Here is an 18115-nt window from a genome sequence, read left to right on the forward strand (position 1 = left end):
TGCCCTGACTAGGATATGCTTCTAACTGGGGCCAGTGTTAGTCCCAGGATAAAGCTGAACCTGCACAAGGGGTTCTGTACTCTTCACGGAGAATGTTTGAGGTCCAGCAGACATGGAAATCTAACAGATTATTGCACATCTTTCTGGTGGCTGGTTACCAGTTTACTCATTCTTCCCTCTGAATAGCCGAGTGCTTCTTGGTTTGGTAAAAGATCTGCTCTCCTGTTCATTTTTTTTTTTAAGTTGTGAAGATGTGATAGATAAACATTCAAAGGGCAACTTAGGACAAAGAGCATTAGAGCATAAGAACTGTTCATTATTAGGAGAAATAAGGCAGAAGGGTAATTTATCCAAAATCACAGTTCTTTTAGGCAAGTGTGATAGACGGGAGCAGGGTGACTCTGAAAGGAGAGGCATGAAGTTCCAGCACAATAATACCCGATCACTCCAGTCCCTGGCTGTATACTCCTGCTCCCAGGGTGGTGTTATTTGCCCCTTCGTAGTATTCTCTGCTATTCCCACCTTAGTATACTTTGCATATTTTTTTACAATTGTCAGATTATTTTATTTTTATCTCTATAAATCATAAACTCCAAGAGAATAGGTACCATTTCTATTTTTTTTCATCTTTTCATCCCCCAAACCCATGTCTGTACCTGTAATGCTCAATAAACAACAGTTGAATAGATAGGTGGGTAGGTGGGTGGTGGATGGATGGATGGATGGATGGATGGATGGATGGATGGATGGATAAATGTCTCTGGAGAATTTATCTCCGATTTTAACTACAGGGAATAAAAAAACTACAGGCAAGAGACACAGAGACAGTGCCGCTTCTAAGTTTCTTCTGAGAAGGCTCTTTAGGACTGCAATGTAGCAACATATAATCTCTCTCAACATAGAGCTTGGGGCTGGGAGTCCAAAAATCACACAAAAAGAAAAGGATGGATGATAAGATGTATGCTATAACTTAACAGTAATTTCTAGGTCACTTGCAAATGACTACCATTAATAATTACAAGCTTTTACTGGGTCCTTTCTATTTTCAGAGTGCTTTACAATCATTAACTTATTTCTCACAACATCATGATGAGGTAATCATTATTATCACATTACAGATGCACTAAGGATGTCAAGTTGGATTTAATTGACCCAGGAATGTAGCTATTTTTAGTAGTTCACTTGCCCCTCTGCTTTCTGGTCTTAAAAATCTATTGATGCTGCCTGGAGGGTGATATTACTAAAGTACAATTTACAAAGAAACATTGCAGGCAACCACAGAGGATCCCAGGAGCAGAGTAGGCACTAAATTCCTGAAAGTTCAGAGGTGCCAGAGAGAAGCTTTGATGTATTCTAAAAGTACATGCATTAGCTTCTGATCATTTTCTAAAAAAACAGCTTTCCTCCTTGGTTACTGCCACCTTGAAAATATGGATTTAGTTTAACATGCATAGGTTTGAAAGCAGTTTATGTAATTTGGCCTCACCATACCGAGCCTGGTTTCCTATTAGTGATATACCTGAGCCCCTGGACCAATTTCTTTGTTCATATGGGAGTTACATGTGGTTAGGTGTTCACTCCAAGGACTAGAACAGATATGACCACAGGCTGGGAAGAGTACTGCCCATGAAGGCTGGTGAAGCTGTGCAGCAGCACTTCAGTTATTGGAACACTATGTCTCCATAGTCAAGGAGACTGTTTTAGCTGCCTGACTATGGGATTGTTTTTCCTTCCCCTCTCCATTGTCTGGCTTTCCATTTGTCCCTCTGTGGAGCCTTCCCTACGAGCACTGAGATTGTTGTGGGTTGAATTGTGTCACTCACAAAAAGATATGTTGGAGTCCTAACCCCCAGTACCTCAGACGGTGATCTGATTTGGAAATAGGGTCTTTGCAGAGATAACCAGGTTAAAATGGGGTCATTAGGATAGGCCCTAATCCAGTGTAACAGTATCCTTACAAAAACAGGAAAATTTGAATACAGAGACAAATATGTGAAGAGAGAAAATGGCCGTGTGAAGACCAAAGGTTGGAGTGATGTATCTACAGGTCCAGGAACACCAGAGATTGCCGGCAAACCAGCAGGAACTAGGAAGAGGCAAGGCAGGGTCCAACCCCGACAGGTTCCCGATAAAAAAAATGACATGTCCAGGGCCACTGGCCACTATTCAATTCTTTCTAGTGCGAAGTTACTTCCTACTATATAATAACTTGGGTGTGTGAATGATGCTGTCTATCATCCAGATGTTTGGGAGACAGTTTGAGTTGTTACAGTAACAGTTATAATTATGGTCACAGCTCCACATCATAGCAGCTGCCCTCTAAAAAAATCAATATTTTCATATGAACAAACTATATCCTTAGTTTGTTAGGGGATCTTGAAAACACATGCTTTTGGTCACACAAAAGACAGTGGGCAAAAGGGTAAATGGTATGATACAACCTATTACCACTCTAGAGGAAGTGTTTTAAATGCATATATTACTAGTATCCATCACAAACATTTTTTTTAAAACACAGTAAATTAAACCCAAATAATGTAGAAGAAAAGAGATTCATGAAACAGAAAATATAAAACATAATCAATAACAAAAGCTGGTTCTTTGAAAAGACATTTAAAGGTGATATATATATTTAGCACAACTGATAAAAAAGAGAGAGAGATTAAAACACAAATCGTAATATTGGAAATAGAAAAAGGGACACAAGTGCAGATTAACCAGATGTAAAAAAACTGATATTATGAACAACATTATGTTAAAAAATTGACAAGTTAGACAAAATGTACACAGTCAAAGAAAAACACAATTTAGTAAACTGACAGAAAAACAAGTTTAAAATTTCAAACATATATATGTAGTAAAGAAATTGACTATGTATGATGTCAGAGGGGTAGTACATTGAGGGGAGGGGTATCACTTTGTGAGAGGTGTAAATGTCTCACTATTACATTGCTTTGTATACCTGAAATTAATTAAAAAAAAAAATTGAATCTGCGATTTAAAACATTCTCACAAAGAAAACACCAGGGTTATCTGGTTTTGCTAGTAAATTCATCCAAATATATTTAAGAGTGGAATAATACCAGTCATAATCAACTCTCTTAAAGAATATAAAAACAGAAACACTTCTCAACTCATTTTATGATTCCAGCATAATCTAAAAATGACGTTGCAAGAAAGAAAAATTACAGGACGATGTCTCTAACAAGCATAGATGCTCAAATCTAAACAATATATTAGCCAAGATGTCTTCGCAGAAAACTATAAAGCATTTTTACAAAAATTAAAGCAATCCTAAATAAATGAATAAACCATATGCACTAACTGGAAAATATGATATTATAAAAATGTAAATTATCACACAAATAGGTACATAGAATCAATGAAATACCAATTAAATCCCAGAACTTTTATTTTTGTGAAAATTGACAAATTGATTCTAAAAATTATACGAAATTGCAAATAGTATGGAATAGCCAAGACAATCTTGAAGAACAATATTGGAGGACTAACACTACTAAACACCTATTGATTTACTATAAAGCTATAGGAATTAAGATAGGTGGTATTGGCACAAAGATAGACAAATAGAATGATGGGACTGAATAGAGAATCCAGAAACAGACTCACAACAAATACACCTACTTGATTTATGACAAAGGTGACACCGCAGTGCAATGGGGGAAATGATGGATTTTTCAATAAATTGGGTCAATTGAATATCCTTATGGAAAAACCATAGTATGATTCCTGCCTCACATCATGTAAAAAATCAAGTCTAGAAGATTTCAGATTGTAAAAGGCAAGCCAATAATGCTTCTAGATGGGAGAATATCTTCATAAAGTTGGAGCAAGCAAATTTCTCAACAGGACACAAAAAGCACTGAGCGTAAAGGAAAAAAAAGAACATATTGGATTTGATTAAAATTAAGAACTTGTCTCCATCAAAATATAACATTGAGAGTGAAATGACAAGATACATAATGAGATAAAGATACACGTGTGTATGTGTATAAAATTTCCTATATCTATGATATATAACTCCTAATATATAAATAACTCCTAAAATCAATAGAAAAAAGATGAGCAAAGGACTTAAATAAACATTTCACAAAAGAAAAAAAAAATGGCCAAGAAACATGAAAAATTTCTCAACATCAATAGTCACCAAGGAACACAAAGTAAAACCACAATGAGATATCACTACACATCCACCAAAACGGTTAATATGAAAAAAGACCACAAGACCCAAGTGCTGGTGAGGATGTAGAAGAAAACTCATTCATTGCTGCTGGGAATATAAATTGGCGAAAGCGCTTTAGTAAACTGTGTGGCAATATCTACTAAAGCTAAGAATATATACATATCCTATGACCTAGCAATTTTATTCCTTGATACATACCCAACGCTAATGCATACGTGCAGGTACCAAACACTTATACAAGAATATTTACAGCAGCATATTTCTAATAGCCAAAAAATTTAAAATAACCTGATATCTATCAAAATAAAACAGATAAATTGGAACACAATGCAGCAGTGAGAATAAACCAACTATTGTTACACAGAGTGACACGATATACCTTACAAAAATGTTGAGCAAAAGAAGTTAGATACAAAATATTACATTCGGTATTCCATTTATATAGAGTTGCAAAAACAAGACAAACTAATCATAGGTGATACAAGGCAGTGGGCAGGAAATGAGTGGGAGAGGGTGGAAAGACTTATGGAGATGCTGGTAATGCAGATCTTTGGGTGACTGTTACACCTGTATGTTCATTTTGAAAATTAATCAAGCTATACACTTAAGGTTTGTGCACTTAACGGGTTTCTATATTGCAATACAAAGTTTCCTTGACAATGCATAGCTTACTGATAGCGAGTCATACAAAACCATAGAACTTTAAAATCGTATGGAATTGTAGCTTTAGGGGTCCCAGGGGAATGACTGAATCATCCTTGATACAGAGGTGGCTAGAAATGTGGCTGGGAGGATGAATTCAGGCCACACTATGACGTTGTCTCAATACAGTGCCAAGGACTTGAGAATGTATTCAGCAGACCATAGAGTTAACTGCAATTGAGTGAGACAAAATGACCAGACTCATGCTTACAGAAAAATTAGTATAGCAATATATGAAATAAATTGAAAATGGGGAGAGAAGACACAGGGAGTCGAGATAATGCACTGCCAAATAAAGAGAAAAGAATGAAAGCCTTAGGTGGCAAAGAATTAAAGCATGTTATTTTCCCCGTGCTCACCCACGTCTGCCCTTTGTTTGGACCTGTTGAGTAAAAAAATGCAGATTCTGAAAACACTGGCTATGCCTGGAAAGTTGCCATCTCTCCATCTCAGGCGTCTCTCCATCTCAGGCTGTTGATGGCCTGCAGGAGAGGGGCAAGCCCCTGGAGGAACCGCTGTCAAATCATTTTTATTTTGACACGTTCTTGGGTGCTGGTTCTTGTCATGCTTCATATCTCAGGGCACATTCAAGCATGAAATTTCCTGTGAAGTTAAAAGAAAAAGTTATGTTATCTGTTGCAAAATCACAGGACAGAAACTGCAAGCAGCACAGATCTGAGGACTACAAAGTTGGATCAACATTGTTTGACACTAACCGCTTTACTTGGGTAATGTCGTCTGATATTAAGATAGCCTGGAAATGCTAAACAGTAACAAGTGAGAAAAGCATAGGGAATGCTGCAGCTTGTTTATGGTTTTTTCTATAAAAATAAAGCTCCTCCAGCCCAGAGGACACAAGAAATTTCCCCTGGTTTCTGAACAAGATGTATTCTCGTATGTATATGCACAAGTGTCCAGCAGACTGACAAGAACTACCCTCTCTTTTTTGGGGGTCTCTTTTTATATAAAGTATATGAGATAGGGGTATGCAGAAAAGAGTTAACACAGCAAGCCTGACTGCTATTCTTGGAAAAGTCTGTTGCAAGATTGGCCTTTGGCTGGCATCTGGGAATTTTGATTTCAGGAGTATCCCCACCATTAACTTATCAGAGTGGCTCACTGTGCCTAAACTGTACAAACAATATGGTTAATACTTATATTAGCATTCTCCAGAAAATAGAACCAACAGGGTGTGTGTATGTGTGTGTGTGTGTGTGTGTGTGTGTGTGTGTGTGTGTGTGTACATATTTTTATATTTATTTTAAGGAATTGGCTCACATGATTATGGAATCTGGCAAATCCAAAATCTGCAGGGGGCGGGGGGCAGCAGGCTGGGGATTCAAAAAGAGCCAATATTGCACTTTAAGTCCAAAGGTCACCTGCTTGCAGAATTCCTTTTTGCTTAGCAGAAGTGAGTCTTTTGTTTTTATTCAGGCCTTCAATTGACTGGACAAGGCCCACCAAATTATGGAGAGTAATCTGTTTCCCTCAAAGCCCAGCAGTTTAAATGTAAATCTCATCCAAAACGTACTCTCAGAAAAATCTAGAATACTGTTTGACCGAATATCTGAGCCCTGTGACCCAGTCACGTTGACACATAAAATTAACGAATGTAATGCTAAACACCGGCTTTCCTTCTGGGAACCTGGACATATGGTACATGCCAGGCAGAGGTTCCCTCTGTGATCAGCTCCCAGTGAAAACCTTGGGCACTGAATCTCTAATGAGCTTCCCTGGTAAACAACATTTCACAAGTATTGTCCTAACTTGTTTTTGGGGAAATTAAGCATATTCTGTTCAACTCCATTGGGAGAGGACCTTTGGAAGCTTGCATCTTGTTTTCCCCAGACTTTATTCCATATGCTTTTTCCCTTTGCTGATTTTGCTTTGTATCCTTTTGCTGTAATAAATCTTAATTATGAGTATGACCTAGATAGTCCTGTGAGCCTTCCTAGGGAATCGTCAAACCCGGGGGTGAGCTTTGGGAAACTCTAACACAGGGTATTACAAGAGCCCCATTTTATTCCATTCTTCCCTTGAAATATATCAAAAGGCATAACACAGGTAAATCACAAATCATACCCAAAGGACATTATAATGAATAGCATAAAATAGCTCAAGAAAAACTAGTGATTACATAGGAGTATGAAGTGCTATATAAATCCTAAGTAACAAGACAAATTCTACTTTTCTGTTAATTCCAAAGACATTTCCACAGGTTTTCATAGAAAACAAACTTAATTATGTATATTCAGCAAGAACTGTCATAACCCTTTTAAATAGATCAAGAATATTTTCAGTGAGGATAAATACAAAGATCCATTAACTGAAGGGGAAAATGTTTGGGAACTATTGAATGAAATTTCAAGCCTAATACATTTTGAAATCAGTTTATTAGAATTATAATGAAATATTTCATGTATAATGATCTCTGGATTTTGCTTAATAGTCATACTAATTAACTTCTCAAATTCAATAAAAGTGTGGGAAATTTACATATTTCAGCACTTGGCAAATAAATCATGGTAATTACATATTCATATGGCCAATGATAATTCATCTAACTCAGTCTGTTATGCAAGAGTTCTTTAAGATAAATATTCTTAAAAATAAAAGCCATATGTATAAAATGATTCCTACTGGTCAGCAATTCTGAGGCTCCATGATAATATATATAAACAAGAGTTTCCTAAATCTTCAGGTGAGTAATAACATCATTTCAGGTCCAGCTCAGTAGGCTGCACATTCCCAGGGTATTATAACACATCCAGATAAAAATCTCTGGGCATTTGAAGGAGTTGGGTGACATCATGCTGGGATTTTTCCGTTTCAGGACTGCCTTGACTTCCACTGTTGCTGCATTGGGAACAAGGTAATATGTCAAAATCCCAGAAAAGCCACAGAAGATGAATTATCAAAAGCCTGATGCCTAAGAAGTCATTAAAACCATACACCAAGAAAATTTTATCCAACTTTTGTATCACAACAAGGCTGGCATTCAATCACTTGACATCTATAAACAGCAGCAGTGGTTCTCAAAGTGTGATTCTCAGATCATCATCACCTGGGAAGTTGTTATGAATACAAATTATTTGACAACGACAACAAAACAAACAACTCAATTGAAAAATGAGCAAAGGACTTAAATAGACACTTCTGCGTGTGTGTGTGTGTGTGTGTGTGTGTGTGTGTATCTCCAATAAGCACATAAGAAGGTAGTCAACATCACTAGCTGTAGCGTAAGACCATGACATTATTATGTTTCTGATTGCTGAGGCATTGATTTCAAAAGATATCCATCTCTGGTAAACATATTGCCAGCTGTATGAAACAACTACTAGTAAACCAACCAGATAAGGACCCAGGCTGCCCCCCATCCATAAATGTCCTTTTTCAGAAACCCCTGGGTAACCTAGATAACTGCCCACTTGCGTAATCCCACTTCTCCAGTCCCCGTGTCCTTATATATTTTGGATACCAACCCCTTATTGGATACATCATTTGCAAATATACTCTCCCATTCAGTAGGTTGTCTTTTTATTTTGTTTAAGGTTTCCTTTGCTGTGTGGATGTTTTTTAGTTTGATGCAGTCCCATTTGTTTATTTTTTCTTTTGTTTCCCTTGCTTGAGGGAACATATCCAAAAAGACATCACACAGACTGATGTCAGGTTGTTTACTTCCTATGTTTTCTTCTAGGAGTTTTGTGGTTTTAGGCCTTATATTCAAGTCTTCAACCCATTTTGAGTTTATTTTTAAAGATTCCTCGAAAAAACTAAAAATGGATATACCATGTGATCCAGCAATTCCATTTCTGAGTATTTATCCAAGAAAAATGAAAACACTATTTGGAAAAGATATGTGCACTGCCATATTCATTGCATCATTATTTACAATAGCCAAGATATGGAGGCAACTGAGGTACTTATCAATAGATGAATGGGTAAAAAAGATATGATAGTACATATACAATGGAATATTACACCGCAATAAAAAAGAATAAAATCTTGCCATTTGCAACAACATGGATGGCTCTAGAGGGTATTATCCTTGGTGAAAGAAGTCAGGCAGAGAAAGATAAATACTGTTTCACTTATATGTGGAATCCGAAAACAAAACAAAAGAAAAACAGACTCATAGAAACAGAGACCAAAGGAATGTTAACCAGAAGGGAGTGAGAGGGTGGGTGAAAAGGGGAAGGGGAATATAGTCAATAATATTGTGAGAAGTGTATACGGTGACCGATGATTACTAGAATTGTTGGGTGATCACATTGTAAGGTATAAAAATGTGAAATCACTACATATTGGACACCTGAAACTAATATAACCAATATAAGTTTGTATACCAATTAAAATAAAAAAATGAATTCGTAAAAAAAAAAAAGCATTGGCTGGAAGATGCTTTCTGGACTGGTGTCCTAATGTCTGGACTCAGGAGGTGGACCACTGCTATGACATAATGGGTAACTGTTTTTTCAGCTATAAAATTAGGAGTTTGTGCCCATTCTGTCTAAAATTACTTGTAGTTCTAACATTACATGTCTTTCCAGAGAATAGTATAATTTCTTTTTTATTTAGAAAAGCTGTGCTATGACTGGAACAAAGCCACCAAGGCTATAAAATAAAGACCCTTAGAGCATTTGCCTCTGTGCTAATAAGTACTTTTGTGAATATTAGTATGGAAGTATGTCAAGAGGGAAGATGACTGACATAGTTACTGTAAACATCCTTATATATCTTCCCAATTTATTTTCCAAATTAAATAATTATACCCAGGTAGACCCATCGGCAGGCAGTGATGCTTAATCAGGGACCACCGTTGTAGGGCTGCCAGGACTTAGCTGCAGCAGGCTTAGTAACCTCAGAAGGCCACACAGCTGAGACAGCCAAGATAAACAGACCAGGCCTTCTCAATGTCAAAGGACAGTGAAAGTCTGATCTTAATAACACTTACGAGTTCTCACTCTTCCAGCAGCAGCAGCAGACAAGCAGAACTGATTTCATTAACAGGCATAAGCAACCCCTGGGAGTTGGAGAGAATATTTGGAAAGGAGGAACATAGGAAAAGTCTGGACTTCTTAGTAACTTGGCAAGTGTAAGAGTATAAATTTTGGTGTAAATATGTGACCGTATTCCATGGTCACTGCTGGGTAAGGCCGAGATTCTTGAGTTACAAAGGGAAATAATAGTGAGATGTGGTTGTCAGCAAGTTGTTTGTTGTTTTTTTCAACTATCCTCTTACACACACTTGTTTCCTGTGGCCCTTGTAATAAATCATAGTAGGGAAAGAGTCTTTGCCGCTGATTCAGTAATATAAGTATCTGAATATCACTGACATACTTCCTTAGAAACCAGGCATTCTAAGGAAAGTAAAATTGGAAATAAAATAGGAGAACACAGACTTTCAAATCAGAAACACTGAGGGTAGTGGGTTCTAGGTGAGTTCCACAGTCTACACTTGTTAGGGACACTTGGAGAAGCCCTGTAGTATGCACTTGATAAATGGATGCTATTGATATCATTCTTATTATATAATTGTAGTGTACCTCTGAAAGAAGTTATTTTAGTAAACTCTTACTTTCTGATTTTTTACATCTACTTAGATTTCACATGCTCAATAAGCACCCTCAGCATTCTTAATAGCTACCAAGAGCAACTGGCTTTCTTATCTGAATGCATGTCTCTGTCACTTTGGAGTTCTTCCCTCCTCTAATGATGGCCACCCTTGGTAGCTGACCTCTTTGGGTCTCCTCCACCTCTCCAAGCCTGAATAATGATGATTGTAAGTTCTCCAGTGTTAATCAGGTTTAAAATAGAAAGTCAGCCAATTCAATAAAAGCTTGGTATAATTAAAGTTGAGCACCTCTTTTTGTGCTTGAGGAAAACCATAATGATGCCCTTGCTCTTTAGAAAGCGTTGGCTGAAGTTTAAAGATTTTCAATAAGTTCAAATTTCCAAAGAGATTTGTTTCTCAGATGGCCAAAGGAAAAACAATAAAAATAATTTGAGAGGACTATATTGGTGAGAATTGTAAAGATAATTACCCACCTTTGTCACATTTTATCCATTTTCTTTTTCTGCTTTTTTTCTAAAAAACTAGAAAGGGAATCCAATAATAAAAAAATACTGTGATAACGGAACAGATCCCTTTGTGAAGCACACTTGAGATATAAATTCAAATGACAATGTTGTAATTGCCAGGTGATGTTCAAATATTCTGTCCAAGTTGGATGCTAAGATGACATTCTATGAAGATACAGATCACTAATGTTCATAAGAACTTCGCCTTGAGTGACCTTGGGTTGGCAAGGAGCCCTCCCAAGAGAGTTCGTGGATTGATTCTGGGTACTCTACTTACAGAGTGCAACTAACTATGCTGTGTTCTGTCTGCCTTTAGAAGCACTGGGAGCAGCTCCTCTAACGCTTATAATGCCAATAATAGTACTCACCATGTATAATCAGATCTAGGAAGTTAGTGATGGGACTTCATGAATACACACTGTACCTAGCTGTATTTGTTGGATGTCTATGATTTCAGAGTTGTACAAAATAACAGAACTACAGTTATTGAAGGTGTGATTCCCTGAAGCTTTCAACATGATTAAGTTGTATATGTTTTGCAACCCTCTACATATGAGGACCCACATGCAGGAGAGGAGTGATATTCAAAATATTTCACAACCTGTATGGCCCAGCCACTAACCAGTGAGACAGATTTCAGTCAACAACAATTGATGCAGCCCTACTCCTGCTTTTCAGTTGAACATTAGCCCTGCTTATATTGGATTCTTTAGAATCTGAGGGCATTATAGAAACTCTATTATAGAAACTAATCACCAGCTCCAGAACGCAAATCATCTTGAGATCTTGGATCCTAAGGGTAAAAGGATCTACAGAGGTTGATGCAGAATAATCAAATAAAGGATGAAAGAAAGGGGTTTATCTTTAAGGCCCCTCCGAATTTTTGAAAGAACAGAATCTCTTATCAGACAGAGAAGCGCCATTGTAGCAACAGCAATTCAGATCATATATACTTGTGTGTGTGTGTGTGTGTGTGTGAACATAGGTTTTTATTTTTCTTGGATAAATACCTGAGAATGGAATTGCTGGATCATATGGTAAATTATATTTAACTTTATAAGAAACTGTCAAACTGTTTTCCAAAGTGTCTGTACTGTGTTGGATTTATACCAGTAATTTTTTTTCGAATCTCTGTCTTTCTTTTTTTTAAACATTTTTTTATTAGTTTCAGGTACACAAAAAAATGTAATAGTTATACATTTATGATTTATATCCCTCACACAGTGATAATCCCCTTACCCCCATGCACTACCCCTCTGATATCACACACAGCCATTACATTTCCACTGTCTCTATTTCTAATGCTGTACTCTGCTTCCTGTAAGTATATACACACTTCCTGTAAGTATATACAAAGTATATATATATATACACATAGTTGTAGTTGACATTCATTATTGTTCAGCTTCAGCTTCAGGTGTACGGTGCAGTGATCAGGCATCTACATCATCCCTGAGGTGGTCTCCCTAATGAGACAAGTGTCCATCAGATACCCTACAAAATCTTTACAACCTTATTGATTACATTCCTCAAATTGACTCTTGTATCCCCGTGGCCATCTTGTGGTTACTCACTGTGCTTTCTAATCCCCTCACCTTCCCCTTTATCCCCACCCCCCTCCCATCTAGCAACCTTCAGTTTTTCCTCTATGTCTCTGAGACTGTTTCTGATTTGTTCATTCATTTATTCTTTTCTTTAGATTTCACATATAAGTGAGATCATATGGTATTTGTCTTTCTCTGTCTGACTTATTTCACTTAACATAATGTTCTCTAGGTCCATCCATATTGTTGCAAATGGTAAGATTTCATTCTTCTTTATGGCTGCGTAATACTCCATTGTATAAATGTACCACAGTTTCTTAATCCAGTCGTCTACTGATGGGCATTTCGGTTGTTTCCACAAATCATATGTACTTTAACTTTGCTCATTTTTTGGCAAAACATTTTCAAGGAAGAGATTGAGTTCTATCACTAGAGAAAGAACTCATTCTTCATAATGGAGAAGTTAGACCAGTTTGGTAGGTTCCAGCGTATGAGAAGATAGAACCATGCTAGTCTCACCTGGGACTGAATTCCACTAGCAAGCATTTCCTTCCGGAGCCCGACCTGGGGGCTCTGAGAGATGGAGGGCACAGCAGGAAACTGGAGACGGGGCCAACTCCTTCCTGTGCCTTCTTACAGCAATAGCTGCCCACTCCTCGTGAGACCGATCGTCATTCCTACTGAAAGTCAGCGTTGCATGTATAGTTTGTATAGTCTGAATGGCAGGAAGTATAAATGCAGAGGGAAGCATGGGATAAGAGAAAGCTAAACCTCTTGAAAGAATGAGGGCAACACCATTCAATACCAAGGCTCAGTGAGACAAGTTGGAAAAGCCTAGAGTAAGCAGTGTAGTGGAGGTGGTGGTAATAGAGAGATCCATTCTGGACAAGACTTAGGTCCTATCTTTTCAAAAATGGGAGGGCAAATACCATTAAATAGTACCACATCCCTTATTTTAGGGATACAAATGTGTAACAAGGATAATATCCTAGGACCTTTTTTTTAAAATCTATTAAAAAGATATTATTAAGAAAATAAACAGTGGTGTCTACTTAGAGTATAATTGAAATAATGTCTCCTTTTCATAGTACACATGAACAGAATAGTAAAATAATAAAAACTTGAACTTGTTTGAAAGTTAAAATTACCACTTCACCCAACTTGGGCCTTCTTCCTTTCGATTGATTGGATGAGACTCACATTATGGAAGAAGATCTCCTTTAGTTAAAATTAACTGATTGTGGATGTTAAAAACAGCAACACTAGTTTACTGTTTGATCAAATGACTGAGTACAACAGCCTACCCAAGTTGACACAAAGAACTAAGCATTACAATCCACCTCCTGTCAACTTGGGATCCATACTCATCTTCTTACACTATACTTAATCGCCAAATACAGGCAGTGAGAAAGTCATGCTTTAGCCTATACTGTGTTCAACTTAAAATGAGCTAACCCTTCCCTCAGAAGAAGATGCAAAGTCCTTGGATGCTTCAGTTCACTCTTCTCCATGATAGCTTAAACAATAATTTAAATACTGATAAAAAGTTAGCTATTATAAATAAATCCTATGTTATATGACAAGGAGATAAGAGAGGGAAGAAAACATATATAGATTCATAACAAAATAGGGGAGAAATACTCACAACATTTACAGTCCTAATTTCTACAACTAGCCAATTGATTGTAGCTGGTGTTTATAACTACCTTCTTCCATCACCCACTCCAAACTTTTGTTACCCACAGCAAGCACCTCAGCTGGTCATCTGGGTGCATTATATGGTTCTTTGCCTAGCAGGGTGACCCAAACTTTCATTCATGAAAAGTCTGGGTCATTAGTAGCTTTGCATAAATTGGGCTGTTGTATTTTTCCATTGACTTCAATCATAGGGCATGGCAGTACTAAGAGATTCCTTAACAGATCTCATGTACTCCAGACATACTCTTTCTCATCTCCATTTTGTAGTGACAACCCAATTTCCCTTTGGTAATCAGAATGAATCACTCCCGCCAGTATTATAACTCCCTTCTTTGCTTGTTAATTCAGAAGCAAGAGGAGCCCAAAATGGCCGGTTGGCAGCCCTAACGTCCTATTCAATGAAATCATTCATGTGTCTCCTGTTGATGTAGTCCTTACTTTGGAACTATGACTTCCAGACTAGCAGAGTTTAAGATCACAGGGACAGAAGTAAAAAAATGTTCTTAGTGTGTCACTAGGGGTAATAATGAGTGGTGCCATTTCGATTTCCAGCCCTTGATTCATGGACTCATGAATCCTGACTATAGGAGAAACACCACCATATATTGGATGCTGAATTAGAGCATAATAAGCCTCCCAGAGAACAATGCCCCAGCCCTGCAAAGTACTGCCTCTAGTTTTTGCTATACTCAAGTGTCTTCAAAAGGTTATCTCACAGTTCTGTCAACCCATGTGTTTTAGGATGATGGGGAACATGGTAAGACCAGTAAATTCCATGAACATGGGCCCATTACCACACTTCATTTGCTGTGAAATGAGTTTCATGACCAGAAGCAATTCTTACTACAATGCTTATGCGATGATAGTAGATAAGGCATTCTGTTCTAAAAGTCTACAGATGGTAGTTTTGGCAGAAGTGTTACATGTAGGAAAGGCAAATTCATATTAAGAGTGTCTATTCCAGTAAGAACAAACCACTGCCCATTCCATGATGGAAGTGGACCACTATAATCAGCCTGCCACCAGGTAGCTGGCTCATCACCCCAGAGAATGGTGCCATTTTGGAGACTTCACTTTGGTGTCACGTGTTGACAGACTGGGCACTCAACAGAGACTATAAAAAGGTCAGCATTGGTAAATAGATGTCCATGTTGCTGAGCCCAGGCATACCTCCATCCATGCCATCATGGCCACTTTATTCATTAGTCCATTGGATGATGAAAGGAATGGTTGGTAGAAAAGGCTGGCTGGTCCACAGAATAGGTCATCTTATCCACTTGATTATTAAAATTCTCCTCTACTGAGGACAGAGTTTGGTGAGTATTCACATAGGACACACGTATCTTCACATTTTTTTTCACACGTTTTAGAGAGCTCTGTGTATATACCTCTTCTCAAGACTTCTTTGTCATTAATTTTCTACCATATTCCTTCCAAGTGCCTAACTATCCACCCAAACCATTGGCCACAGTCCATGAAGTGGTATATAATTGCACATCTGGCTATGTTTCCTTCCAAGCAAAATGAACAACCTGGTGTATAGCTTAAAGTTCTGCTTAATGGGAGGATTTCCCTTCACCACTGTCCTTCAGGGATGTCCTAGAAAGGGACTGTAATACTACAGCTGTGTGCTTTCAGGTGGTGCCTGCATATTTTGCAGAACCATCTGTAAGTTCAACACAAATTCTCTCTTCCTCAGCCAATTAATTTTAGGGAACTCCCCATGAGGCCATAAATGTGGGCTGGAAGAGAATAACAGAGTTGGAGTGGGAGCCATGGACACTTGGGCCGTTTCCTTGTGTAACTTATTTGTGCCTTCAGAGACCACTCAAGGCTGATCTCATATGTACCACTTCCATTTGATGTTGAAATGTGCTGTGCACACCCAACTTTATGGCTTCATGGGTCAGACAACACCCAGTTCATGATGGGCAATTCAGGTAATTTGGTGAGCCACATGTAAGCATTCAGTCTCTACTAACACCTAGTAGTAAGCAAGTTTCTCAAAGGAGAGTAATTATCCACAAAGGATGGCAGGATTTTGCTCTGAAATCCTATGGGTCTGTGCTGTGATTCACATATAGGGACCTGTCAATGTATCCCAACAGCATGCCTATCTGCCACTGCCACTTCAAGCACCATTGATCTGCTGGATCAAATCGCCCAAGTGGCAGAGCAGCTTGCACAGCATCCTGGACCTGTTGCAGAGCTTTCTCTTGTTCTGAACTCAATTCAAAACCAGCAGCTTTTTGGGTCACTCCGTAAACAGGCTGGAGTTTCACACTGAGGCTACATCTCCTCCAAAATCCAAAAAGACCACTAGGCATTAGGCCCCTTTTTTGATTATGGAAGGGGCCAGATATAGCAACTTATCCTTCACCTCAGAAGGGATATTTTAACATGCCCCACACCACTGGACCCCTAGAAATTTTACTGAGGCAGAGGGCCCCTGAATTTTTGTCAGATTTATTTCCCACCGTCTCACATGCAAATTATCTTATTAGGTCCAAATATCTTAGGTCCAATTAGCATACTCTCATCAATGTGATGGGCCAGTGTGACGTCTTGTGGAAGACAAAGGCAATCAAGATCTCTGAGACTAAATGATCACATGAGGCCAGGAAGCTGATAGACGCCTGAAGTAGGACAGTGTTAACCCCATTACAGTTCTCTGACTGAATATGATGCTTTGTCTTGTCCTTCTCTTTCTATGCTGTAAACTAACTCAAGGCTGCCCATTAGGGCAGGCCTCTCTCTGCTCTTTATACAAGGGGTGATTGAGCATTCTTATTGTAGTAGGCTGAATAATGCCCTCCCGCCCCAAATATTTCTACATCCTCGATCCAGAACCCAGGAATGTTACTTTATATGGCAAAAGGGACTTTGTAGATGTGATTAAGTTAAGGATTTTGAGATGGGGAGATTTGTCTTGGATTATCTGGGTGAGTCAGATGTAATCACCCAGATGTAATGGTTCTTTTAAGAGTGAAACAAGAGGAGTCAGAGCCAGATAAAACGTGCTGTAATGATCAAGCAGAGATTGGAGTGATGTACTTTGAAGATGGAGGGAGAGGTCACAAGTCAAGGATGATAGGCAGCTGCTAGAAGCTGAAAAAATCAAGTAAACAGATACTCTCCTCAGAGCCCCCAGAAGAAACCAGCACTATTGACACCTTGACTTTATCCCAGTGCAACTGATTGTAAACTTCTCACCTCAGAATGCTAAGAGAATAAATTTGTGTTGTTTTAAACTACTAAATTTGTGGTAATTTTGAATAGACTCAATAGGAAACAAATATACTCTGCTTAGGGCTTTGCGGTCAGCCTGTGCTGGGAACTGTGATTGTGGAAAGTGAGGAGGACATATGTGTGACTCCCCAGAATCCATTCTTCCTCTTTTAAGAGTGAAGCAAGCCACATCACTTGGGGAATTGATCCCTGGAGTGGGTCATGATTAATTGAAGCCCAACTCCCTTAGAGATGGTTGATTCGAAATACAAGCCCAAGTCAATCAGTGCATGGAGTTCTCCTTGCAATAGCAATTAATTTAGAAACGACCATGTGACCCAATTTGGGCCAAGGAGATGCAGGGAGAAACAGAAAGTCTCCGTTTGTTTGTTTTCTATTTCACTGAGAAAGTAGAAGCAATCGAGTCTTTCTCAACCTTGTACCACCATATAGTCATTTATTGCATCTATGCCCATATACTCTGTCTTTTTCCTTGATATGAAGGATGAACGGTTAGTGATTGTCCTTTAGATCGCAACCCTGTCACCTACCTAAGGATACATTGCCCCAGTAATGTTCCTTTCTTTCCTGCATCATGAATTTTCCCTCTTTCTATTACATTCTTATCAGCATAAAAATATACTTTGATTTTTCCCAT

At 38.2% G+C, this 18115-nt stretch overlaps 1 pseudogene; it reads right to left on the reverse strand.

Moving 5' to 3' along the window:
• Window positions 1–14688: 14688 nt before the first annotated feature.
• LOC141571249 (uncharacterized) lies at window positions 14689–18115 on the reverse strand (annotated as a pseudogene).

Source organism: Rhinolophus sinicus, chromosome 16 (genome assembly GCF_057876585.1).
Source record: "Rhinolophus sinicus isolate RSI-liver-muscle chromosome 16, RSI-T2T, whole genome shotgun sequence".
NCBI classification, from domain to species: Eukaryota; Metazoa; Chordata; class Mammalia; order Chiroptera; family Rhinolophidae; genus Rhinolophus; species Rhinolophus sinicus.